Consider the following 12,618-nt stretch of genomic DNA (forward strand, 5'->3'; position numbering starts at 1 on the left):
TAGTGCCAGAAAGAATTTATTCCAGCACTTTTGGAAATTGCGAAAATTTCCGCCAAAAATGCAAAGGGGTTAGCCTTACTTTTTCTCCATTTTTTGGGCAAAAAACTTTTGGTCTCAGATTCGATTTGAATGACCCTTTTCCGACTCATTGGACCCTCAGGAACTCAGAAAACGCAGCCAAAGGAGCGTGGGATCAACAGGAGAGAAGTTACGAAGGAAAAAGGACCTGCTGAAGAATGTCTTAAAAAAAGGTTCTCGTTTTTTGGCTGTAACTTTTGATGCGTTAATCGCAGCGTATTAAGACTGCGCCCAGTCGATTTCTCTCGCAAAATTACGTAGCGATAGTGCCAGAAAGAATTTATTCCAGCACTTTTGGAAATTGCGAAAATTTCCGCCAAAAATGCAAAGGGGTTAGCCTTACTTTTTCTCCATTTTTTGGGCAAAAAACTTTTGGTCTCAGATTCGATTTGAATGACCCTTTTCTGACTCATTGGACCCTCAGGAACTCAGAAAACGCAGCGAAAATAGCGTGGGATCGACAGGAGAGAAATGGCGAGCCAAAAACCACCTGCTGAAAAATGTCGAAAACACGGGTTCTCGTTTTTTGGCTGTAACTTTTGATTCGTTGCTCGCAGCGTGTTGGGACTGCGCACAATCGATTTCTCTCGCAAAATTACGTCGGAATAGTGCATGAAAGAATTAATTCCAGCACTTTTCAAAATCGCGAAAATTTTCGCCAAAAACACAAAGGGGTTAGCCTTACTTTTTTTTTGGGCAAAAAACTTTTGGTCTCAGATTTGATTTAGATGACCCTTTCCTGACTAATTGGACCCCCAAGAACTCAGAAAACGTAGCAAAAACAGCGTGGGACCAACAGGAGAGAAGTGACGACGTAAAGACGACCATCCAAAAAATGTGGAAAACACAGGTTCTAGTTTTATGCCTGTAATTTTTGATTCGTTGCTCGCAGCGTGTTGGGACTGCGCCCAATCGATTTCTCTCGCAAAATTACGTCGGAATAGTGCATGAAAGAATTAATTCCAGCACTTTTCCAGATCGCGAAAATTTTCGCCAAAAACACAAAGGGGTTAGCCTTACTTTTTTTTTGGGCAAAAAACTTTTGGTCTCAGATTCGATTTGAATGACCCTTTTCCGACTCATCGGACCCTCCGGAACTCAGAAAACGCAGCGAAAATAGCGTGGGATCGACAGGAGAGAAATGGCGAGCCAAAAACCACCTGCTGAAAAATGTCGAGAACACGGGTTCTCGTTTTTGGCTGTAACTTTTGATGCGTTGATCGCAGCGTATTGAGACTGCGCCCAATCGATTTCTCTCGCAAAATTACGTCGGAATAGCGCATGCAAGAATTAATTCCAGCACTTTTCAAGATCGCGAAAATTTTCGCCAAAAACACAAAGGGGTTAGCCTTACTTTATTTTTTGGGCAAAAAACTTTTGGTCTCAGATTCGATTTGAATGACCCTTTTCTGACTCATTGGACCCTCGGGAACTCAGAAAACGCAGCGAAAATAGCGTGGGATCGACAGGAGAGAAATTACGAAGGAAAAAGCACCTGCTGAAGAATGTCGAAAACACAGGGTCTCGTTTTTTGGCTATAACTTTTGATGCGTTGATCGCAGCGTATTGAGACTGCGCTCAATCGATTTCTCTCGCGAAATTACGTTGGAATAGTGCCAGAAAGAATTTATTCCAGCTCTTTTCAAAATCGCGAAAATTTTCGCCAAAAACACAAAGGGGTTAGCCTTACTTTTTTTTTGGGCAAAAAACTTTTCGTCTCAGATTCGATTCAAATGACCCTTATCTGACTAATTGGACCCTCAGGAACTCAGAAAACGCAGCCAAAGGAGCGTGGGATCAACAGGAGAGAAGTTACGAAGGAAAAAGGACCTGCTGAAGAATGTCTTGAAAAAAGGTTCTCGTTTTTTGGCTGTAACTTTTGATGCGTTAATCGCAGCGTATTGAGACTGCGCCCAGTCGATTTCTCTCGCAAAATTACGTAGCGATAGTGCCAGAAAGAATTTATTCCAGCACTTTTGGAAATTGCGAAAATTTCCGCCAAAAATGCAAAGTGGTTAGCCTTACTTTTTCTCCATTTTTTGGGCAAAAAACTTTTGGTCTCAGATTCGATTTGAATGACCCTTTTCTGACTCATTGGACCCTCAGGAACTCAGAAAACGCAGCGAAAATAGCGTGGGATCGACAGGAGAGAAATGGCGAGCCAAAAACCACCTGCTGAAAAATGTCGAAAACACGGGTTCTCGTTTTTTGACTGTAACTTTTGATTCGTTGCTCGCAGCGTGTTGGGACTGCGCACAATCGATTTCTCTCGCAAAATTACGTCGGAATAGTGCATGAAAGAATTAATTCCAGCACTTTTCAAAATCGCGAAAATTTTCGCCAAAAACACAAAGGGGTTAGCCTTACTTTTTTTTTGGGCAAAAAACTTTTGGTCTCAGATTTGATTTAGATGACCCTTTCCTGACTAATTGGACCCCCAAGAACTCAGAAAACGTAGCAAAAACAGCGTGGGACCAACAGGAGAGAAGTGACGACGTAAAGACGACCATCCAAAAAATGTGGAAAACACAGGTTCTAGTTTTATGCCTGTAATTTTTGATTCGTTGCTCGCAGCGTGTTGGGACTGCGCCCAATCGATTTCTCTCGCAAAATTACGTCGGAATAGTGCATGAAAGAATTAATTCCAGCACTTTTCCAGATCGCGAAAATTTTCGCCAAAAACACAAAGGGGTTAGCCTTACTTTTTTTTTGGGCAAAAAACTTTTGGTCTCAGATTCGATTTGAATGACCCTTTTCCGACTCATCGGACCCTCCGGAACTCAGAAAACGCAGCGAAAATAGCGTGGGATCGACAGGAGAGAAATGGCGAGCCAAAAACCACCTGCTGAAAAATGTCGAGAACACGGGTTCTCGTTTTTGGCTGTAACTTTTGATGCGTTGATCGCAGCGTATTGAGACTGCGCCCAATCGATTTCTCTCGCAAAATTACGTCGGAATAGCGCATGCAAGAATTAATTCCAGCACTTTTCAAGATCGCGAAAATTTTCGCCAAAAACACAAAGGGGTTAGCCTTACTTTATTTTTTGGGCAAAAAACTTTTGGTCTCAGATTCGATTTGAATGACCCTTTTCTGACTCATTGGACCCACGGGAACTCAGAAAACGCAGCGAAAATAGCGTGGGATCGACAGGAGAGAAATTACGAAGGAAAAAGCACCTGCTGAAGAATGTCGAAATCACAGGGTCTCGTTTTTTGGCTATAACTTTTGATGCGTTGATCGCAGCGTATTGAGACTGCGCTCAATCGATTTCTCTCGCGAAATTACGTTGGAATAGTGCCAGAAAGAATTTATTCCAGCTCTTTTCAAAATCGCGAAAATTTTCGCCAAAAACACAAAGGGGTTAGCCTTACTTTTTTTTTGGGCAAAAAACTTTTCGTCTCAGATTCGATTTAAATGACCCTTATCTGACTAATTGGACCCTCAGGAACTCAGAAAACGCAGCCAAAGGAGCGTGGGATCAACAGGAGAGAAGTTACGAAGGAAAAAGGACCTGCTGAAGAATGTCTTGAAAAAAGGTTCTCGTTTTTTGGCTGTAACTTTTGATGCGTTAATCGCAGCGTATTGAGACTGCGCCCAGTCGATTTCTCTCGCAAAATTACGTAGCGATAGTGCCAGAAAGAATTTATTCCAGCACTTTTGGAAATTGCGAAAATTTCCGCCAAAAATGCAAAGGGGTTAGCCTTACTTTTTCTCCATTTTTTGGGCAAAAAACTTTTGGTCTCAGATTCGATTTGAATGACCCTTTTCTGACTCATTGGACCCTCAGGAACTCAGAAAACGCAGCGAAAATAGCGTGGGATCGACAGGAGAGAAATGGCGAGCCAAAAACCACCTGCTGAAAAATGTCGAAAACACGGGTTCTCGTCTTTTGGCTGTAACTTTTGATTCGTTGCTCGCAGCGTGTTGGGACTGCGCACAATCGATTTCTCTCGCAAAATTACGTCGGAATAGTGCATGAAAGAATTAATTCCAGCACGTTTCAAAATCGCGAAAATTTTCGCCAAAAACACAAAGGGGTTAGCCTTACTTTTTTTTTGGGCAAAAAACTTTTGGTCTCAGATTTGATTTAGATGACCCTTTCCTGACTAATTGGACCCCCAAGAACTCAGAAAACGTAGCAAAAACAGCGTGGGACCAACAGGAGAGAAGTGACGACGTAAAGACGACCATCCAAAAAATGTGGAAAACACAGGTTCTAGTTTTATGCCAGTAATTTTTGATTCGTTGCTCGCAGCGTGTTGGGACTGCGCCCAATCGATTTCTCTCGCAAAATTACGTCGGAATAGTGCATGCAAGAATTAATTCCAGCACTTTTCAAGATCGCGAAAATTTTCGCCAAAAACACAAAGGGGTTAGCCTTACTTTATTTTTTGGGCAAAAAACTTTTGGTCTCAGATTCGATTTGAATGACCCTTTTCTGACTCATTGGACCCTCGGGAACTCAGAAAACGCAGCGAAAATAGCGTGGGATCGACAGGAGAGAAATGGCGAGCCAAAAACCACCTGCTGAAAAATGTCGAAAACACGGGTTCTCGTTTTTTGGCTGTAACTTTTGATTCGTTGCTCGCAGCGTGTTGGGACTGCGCACAATCGATTTCTCTCGCAAAATTACGTCGGAATAGTGAATGAAAGAATTGATTCCAGCACTTTTCAAAATCGCAAAAATTTTCGCCAAAAACACAAAGGGGTTAGCCTTACTTTTTTTTTGGGCAAAAAACTTTTGGTCTCAGATTTGATTTAGATGACCCTTTCCTGACTAATTGGACCCCCAAGAACTCAGAAAACGTAGCAAAAACAGCGTGGGACCAACAGGAGAGAAGTGACGACGTAAAGACGACCATCCAAAAAATGTGGAAAACACAGGTTCTAGTTTTATGCCTGTAATTTTTGATTCGTTGCTCGCAGCGTGTTGGGACTGCGCCCAATCGATTTCTCTCGCAAAATTACGTCGGAATAGTGCATGCAAGAATTAATTCCAGCACTTTTCAAGATCGCGAAAATTTTCGCCAAAAACACAAAGGGGTTAGCCTTACTTTATTTTTTGGGCAAAAAACTTTTGGTCTCAGATTCGATTTGAATGACCCTTTTCTGACTCATTGGACCCTCAGGAACTCAGAAAACGCAGCGAAAATAGCGTGGGATCGACAGGAGAGAAATGGCGAGCCAAAAACCACCTGCTGAAAAATGTCGAAAACACGGGTTCTCGTTTTTTGGCTGTAACTTTTGATTCGTTGCTCGCAGCGTGTTGGGACTGCGCACAATCGATTTCTCTCGCAAAATTACGTCGGAATAGTGCATGAAAGAATTAATTCCAGCACTTTTCAAAATCGCGAAAATTTTCGCCAAAAACACAAAGGGGTTAGCCTTACTTTTTTTTTGGGCAAAAAACTTTTGGTCTCAGATTTGATTTAGATGACCCTTTCCTGACTAATTGGACCCCCAAGAACTCAGAAAACGTAGCAAAAACAGCGTGGGACCAACAGGAGAGAAGTGACGACGTAAAGACGACCATCCAAAAAATGTGGAAAACACAGGTTCTAGTTTTATGCCTGTAATTTTTGATTCGTTGCTCGCAGCGTGTTGGGACTGCGCCCAATCGATTTCTCTCGCAAAATTACGTCGGAATAGTGCATGAAAGAATTAATTCCAGCACTTTTCCAGATCGCGAAAATTTTCGCCAAAAACACAAAGGGGTTAGCCTTACTTTTTTTTTGGGCAAAAAACTTTTGGTCTCAGATTCGATTTGAATGACCCTTTTCCGACTCATCGGACCCTCCGGAACTCAGAAAACGCAGCGAAAATAGCGTGGGATCGACAGGAGAGAAATGGCGAGCCAAAAACCACCTGCTGAAAAATGTCGAGAACACGGGTTCTCGTTTTTGGCTGTAACTTTTGATGCGTTGATCGCAGCGTATTGAGACTGCGCCCAATCGATTTTCTCGCAAAATTACGTCGGAATAGCGCATGCAAGAATTAATTCCAGCACTTTTCAAGATCGCGAAAATTTTCGCCAAAAACACAAAGGGGTTAGCCTTACTTTATTTTTTGGGCAAAAAACTTTTGGTCTCAGATTCGATTTGAATGACCCTTTTCTGACTCATTGGACCCACGGGAACTCAGAAAACGCAGCGAAAATAGCGTGGGATCGACAGGAGAGAAATTACGAAGGAAAAAGCACCTGCTGAAGAATGTCGAAAACACAGGGTCTCGTTTTTTGGCTATAACTTTTGAAGCGTTGATCGCAGCGTATTGAGACTGCGCTCAATCGATTTTTCTCGCGAAATTACGTTGGAATAGTGCCAGAAAGAATTTATTCCAGCTCTTTTCAAAATCGCGAAAATTTTCGCCAAAAACACAAAGGGGTTAGCCTTACTTTTTTTTTGGGCAAAAAACTTTTCGTCTCAGATTCGATTTAAATGACCCTTATCTGACTAATTGGACCCTCAGGAACTCAGAAAACGCAGCCAAAGGAGCGTGGGATCAACAGGAGAGAAGTTACGAAGGAAAAAGGACCTGCTGAAGAATGTCTTGAAAAAAGGTTCTCGTTTTTTGGCTGTAACTTTTGATGCGTTAATCGCAGCGTATTGAGACTGCGCCCAGTCGATTTCTCTCGCAAAATTACGTAGCGATAGTGCCAGAAAGAATTTATTCCAGCACTTTTGGAAATTGCGAAAATTTCCGCCAAAAATGCAAAGGGGTTAGCCTTACTTTTTCTCCATTTTTTGGGCAAAAAACTTTTGGTCTCAGATTCGATTTGAATGACCCTTTTCCGACTCATTGGACCCTCAGGAACTCAGAAAACGCAGCGAAAATAGCGTGGGATCGACAGGAGAGAAATGGCGAGCCAAAAACCACCTGCTGAAAAATGTCGAAAACACGGGTTCTCGTTTTTTGGCTGTAACTTTTGATTCGTTGCTCGCAGCGTGTTGGGACTGCGCACAATCGATTTCTCTCGCAAAATTACGTCGGAATAGTGCATGAAAGAATTAATTCCAGCACTTTTCAAAATCGCGAAAATTTTCGCCAAAAACACAAAGGGGTTAGCCTTACTTTTTTTTTGGGCAAAAAACTTTTGGTCTCAGATTTGATTTAGATGACCCTTTCCTGACTAATTGGACCCCCAAGAACTCAGAAAACGTAGCAAAAACAGCGTGGGACCAACAGGAGAGAAGTGACGACGTAAAGACGACCATCCAAAAAATGTGGAAAACACAGGTTCTAGTTTTATGCCTGTAATTTTTGATTCGTTGCTCGCAGCGTGTTGGGACTGCGCCCAATCGATTTCTCTCGCAAAATTACGTCGGAATAGTGCATGCAAGAATTAATTCCAGCACTTTTCAAGATCGCGAAAATTTTCGCCAAAAACACAAAGGGGTTAGCCTTACTTTATTTTTTGGGCAAAAAACTTTTGGTCTCAGATTCGATTTGAATGACCCTTTTCTGACTCATTGGACCCTCGGGAACTCAGAAAACGCAGCGAAAATAGCGTGGGATCGACAGGAGAGAAATTACGAAGGAAAAAGCACCTGCTGAAGAATGTCGAAATCACAGGGTCTCGTTTTTTGGCTATAACTTTTGATGCGTTGATCGCAGCGTATTGAGACTGCGCTCAATCGATTTCTCTCGCGAAATTACGTTGGAATAGTGCCAGAAAGAATTTATTCCAGCTCTTTTCAAAATCGCGAAAATTTTCGCCAAAAACACAAAGGGGTTAGCCTTACTTTTTTTTTGGGCAAAAAACTTTTCGTCTCAGATTCGATTTAAATGACCCTTATCTGACTAATTGGACCCTCAGGAACTCAGAAAACGCAGCCAAAGGAGCGTGGGATCAACAGGAGAGAAGTTACGAAGGAAAAAGGACCTGCTGAAGAATGTCTTGAAAAAAGGTTCTCGTTTTTTGGCTGTAACTTTTGATGCGTTAATCGCAGCGTATTGAGACTGCGCCCAGTCGATTTCTCTCGCAAAATTACGTAGCGATAGTGCCAGAAAGAATTTATTCCAGCACTTTTGGAAATTGCGAAAATTTCCGCCAAAAATGCAAAGGGGTTAGCCTTACTTTTTCTCCATTTTTTGGGCAAAAAACTTTTGGTCTCAGATTCGATTTGAATGACCCTTTTCTGACTCATTGGACCCTCAGGAACTCAGAAAACGCAGCGAAAATAGCGTGGGATCGACAGGAGAGAAATGGCGAGCCAAAAACCACCTGCTGAAAAATGTCGAAAACACGGGTTCTCGTTTTTTGGCTGTAACTTTTGATTCGTTGCTCGCAGCGTGTTGGGACTGCGCACAATCGATTTCTCTCGCAAAATTACGTCGGAATAGTGCATGAAAGAATTAATTCCAGCACTTTTCAAAATCGCGAAAATTTTCGCCAAAAACACAAAGGGGTTAGCCTTACTTTTTTTTTGGGCAAAAAACTTTTGGTCTCAGATTTGATTTAGATGACCCTTTCCTGACTAATTGGACCCCCAAGAACTCAGAAAACGTAGCAAAAACAGCGTGGGACCAACAGGAGAGAAGTGACGACGTAAAGACGACCATCCAAAAAATGTGGAAAACACAGGTTCTAGTTTTATGCCTGTAATTTTTGATTCGTTGCTCGCAGCGTGTTGGGACTGCGCCCAATCGATTTCTCTCGCAAAATTACGTCGGAATAGTGCATGCAAGAATGAATTCCAGCACTTTTCAAGATCGCGAAAATTTTCGCCAAAAACACAAAGGGGTTAGCCTTACTTTATTTTTTGGGCAAAAAACTTTTGGTCTCAGATTCGATTTGAATGACCCTTTTCTGACTCATTGGACCCTCGGGAACTCAGAAAACGCAGCGAAAATAGCGTGGGATCGACAGGAGAGAAATTACGAAGGAAAAAGCACCTGCTGAAGAATGTCGAAATCACAGGGTCTCGTTTTTTGGCTATAACTTTTGATGCGTTGATCGCAGCGTATTGAGACTGCGCTCAATCGATTTCTCTCGCGAAATTACGTTGGAATAGTGCCAGAAAGAATTTATTCCAGCTCTTTTCAAAATCGCGAAAATTTTCGCCAAAAACACAAAGGGGTTAGCCTTACTTTTTTTTTGGGCAAAAAACTTTTCGTCTCAGATTCGATTTAAATGACCCTTAACTGACTAATTGGACCCTCAGGAACTCAGAAAACGCAGCCAAAGGAGCGTGGGATCAACAGGAGAGAAGTTACGAAGGAAAAAGGACCTGCTGAAGAATGTCTTGAAAAAAGGTTCTCGTTTTTTGGCTGTAACTTTTGATGCGTTAATCGCAGCGTATTGAGACTGCGCCCAGTCGATTTCTCTCGCAAAATTACGTAGCGATAGTGCCAGAAAGAATTTATTCCAGCACTTTTGGAAATTGCGAAAATTTCCGCCAAAAATGCAAAGGGGTTAGCCTTACTTTTTCTCCATTTTTTGGGCAAAAAACTTTTGGTCTCAGATTCGATTTGAATGACCCTTTTCCGACTCATCGGACCCTCCGGAACTCAGAAAACGCAGCGAAAATAGCGTGGGATCGACAGGAGAAAAATGGCGAGCCAAAAACCACCTGCTGAAAAATGTCGAAAACACGGGTTCTCGTTTTTTGGCTGTAATTTTTGATTCGTTGCTCGCAGCGTGTTGGGACTGCGCCCAATCGATTTCTCTCGCAAAATTACGTCGGAATAGTGCATGAAAGAATTAATTCCAGCACTCTTCCAGATCGCGAAAATTTTCGCCAAAAACACAAAGGTTAGCCTTACTTTTTTTTTGGGCAAAAAACTTTTGGTCTCAGATTCGATTTGAATGACCCTTTTCCGACTCATCGGACCCTCCGGAACTCAGAAAACGCAGCGAAAATAGCGTGGGATCGACAGGAGAGAAATGGCGAGCCAAAAACCACCTGCTGAAAAATGTCGAAAACTCGGGTTCTCGTTTTTTGGCTGTAACTTTTGATTCGTTGCTCGCAGCGTGTTGGGACTGCGCACAATCGATTTCTCCCGCAAAATTACGTCGGAATAGTGCATGAAAGAATTAATTCCAGCACTTTTCAAAATCGCGAAAATTTTCGCCAAAAACACAAAGGGGTTAGCCTTACTTTTTTTTTGGGCAAAAAACTTTTGGTCTCAGATTTGATTTAGATGACCCTTTCCTGACTAATTGGACCCCCAAGAACTCAGAAAACGTAGCAAAAACAGCGTGGGACCAACAGGAGAGAAGTGACGACGTAAAGACGACCATCCAAAAAATGTGGAAAACACAGGTTCTAGTTTTATGCCTGTAATTTTTGATTCGTTGCTCGCAGCGTGTTGGGACTGCGCCCAATCGATTTCTCTCGCAAAATTACGTCGGAATAGTGCATGCAAGAATTAATTCCAGCACTTTTCAAGATCGCGAAAATTTTCGCCAAAAACACAAAGGGGTTAGCCTTACTTTATTTTTTGGGCAAAAAACTTTTGGTCTCAGATTCGATTTGAATGACCCTTTTCTGACTCATTGGACCCACGGGAACTCAGAAAACGCAGCGAAAATAGCGTGGGATCGACAGGAGAGAAATGGCGAGCCAAAAACCACCTGCTCAAAAATGTCGAAAACACGGGTTCTCGTTTTTTGGCTGTAACTTTTGATGCGTTGATCGCAGCGTGTTGGGACTGCGCCCAATCGATTTCTCTCGCGAAATTACGTTGGAATAGTGCCAGAAAGAATTTATTCCAGCTCTTTTCAAAATCGCGAAAATTTTCGCCAAAAACACAAAGGGGTTAGCCTTACTTTTTTTTTGGGCAAAAAACTTTTCGTCTCAGATTCGATTTAAATGACCCTTATCTGACTAATTGGACCCTCAGGAACTCAGAAAACGCAGCCAAAGGAGCGTGGGATCAACAGGAGAGAAGTTACGAAGGAAAAAGGACCTGCTGAAGAATGTCTTGAAAAAAGGTTCTCGTTTTTTGGCTGTAACTTTTGATGCGTTAATCGCAGCGTATTGAGACTGCGCCCAGTCGATTTCTCTCGCAAAATTACGTAGCGATAGTGCCAGAAAGAATTTATTCCAGCACTTTTGGAAATTGCGAAAATTTCCGCCAAAAATGCAAAGGGGTTAGCCTTACTTTTTCTCCATTTTTTGGGCAAAAAACTTTTGGTCTCAGATTCGATTTGAATGACCCTTTTCTGACTCATTGGACCCTCAGGAACTCAGAAAACGCAGCGAAAATAGCGTGGGATCGACAGGAGAGAAATGGCGAGCCAAAAACCACCTGCTGAAAAATGTCGAAAACACGGGTTCTCGTTTTTTGGCTGTAACTTTTGATTCGTTGCTCGCAGCGTGTTGGGACTGCGCACAATCGATTTCTCTCGCAAAATTACGTCGGAATAGTGCATGAAAGAATTAATTCCAGCACTTTTCAAAATCGCGAAAATTTTCGCCAAAAACACAAAGGGGTTAGCCTTACTTTTTTTTTGGGCAAAAAACTTTTGGTCTCAGATTTGATTTAGATGACCCTTTCCTGACTAATTGGACCCCCAAGAACTCAGAAAACGTAGCAAAAACAGCGTGGGACCAACAGGAGAGAAGTGACGACGTAAAGACGACCATCCAAAAAATGTGGAAAACACAGGTTCTAGTTTTATGCCTGTAATTTTTGATTCGTTGCTCGCAGCGTGTTGGGACTGCGCCCAATCGATTTCTCTCGCAAAATTACGTCGGAATAGTGCATGCAAGAATTAATTCCAGCACTTTTCAAGATCGCGAAAATTTTCGCCAAAAACACAAAGGGGTTAGCCTTACTTTATTTTTTGGGCAAAAAACTTTTGGTCTCAGATTCGATTTGAATGACCCTTTTCTGACTCATTGGACCCTCGGGAACTCAGAAAACGCAGCGAAAATAGCGTGGGATCGACAGGAGAGAAATTACGAAGGAAAAAGCACCTGCTGAAGAATGTCGAAAACACAGGGTCTCGTTTTTTGGCTATAACTTTTGATGCGTTGATCGCAGCGTATTGAGACTGCGCTCAATCGATTTCTCTCGCGAAATTACGTTGGAATAGTGCCAGAAAGAATTTATTCCAGCTCTTTTCAAAATCGCGAAAATTTTCGCCAAAAACACAAAGGGGTTAGCCTTACTTTTTTTTTGGGCAAAAAACTTTTCGTCTCAGATTCGATTTAAATGACCCTTAACTGACTAATTGGACCCTCAGGAACTCAGAAAACGCAGCCAAAGGAGCGTGGGATCAACAGGAGAGAAGTTACGAAGGAAAAAGGACCTGCTGAAGAATGTCTTGAAAAAAGGTTCTCGTTTTTTGGCTGTAACTTTTGATGCGTTAATCGCAGCGTATTGAGACTGCGCCCAGTCGATTTCTCTCGCAAAATTACGTAGCGATAGTGCCAGAAAGAATTTATTCCAGCACTTTTGGAAATTGCGAAAATTTCCGCCAAAAATGCAAAGGGGTTAGCCTTACTTTTTCTCCATTTTTTGGGCAAAAAACTTTTGGTCTCAGATTCGATTTGAATGACCCTTTTCTGACTCATTGGACCCTCAGGAAC

Source organism: Neodiprion lecontei, chromosome 5 (genome assembly GCF_021901455.1).
Source record: "Neodiprion lecontei isolate iyNeoLeco1 chromosome 5, iyNeoLeco1.1, whole genome shotgun sequence".
Lineage (NCBI taxonomy): Eukaryota > Metazoa > Arthropoda > Insecta > Hymenoptera > Diprionidae > Neodiprion > Neodiprion lecontei.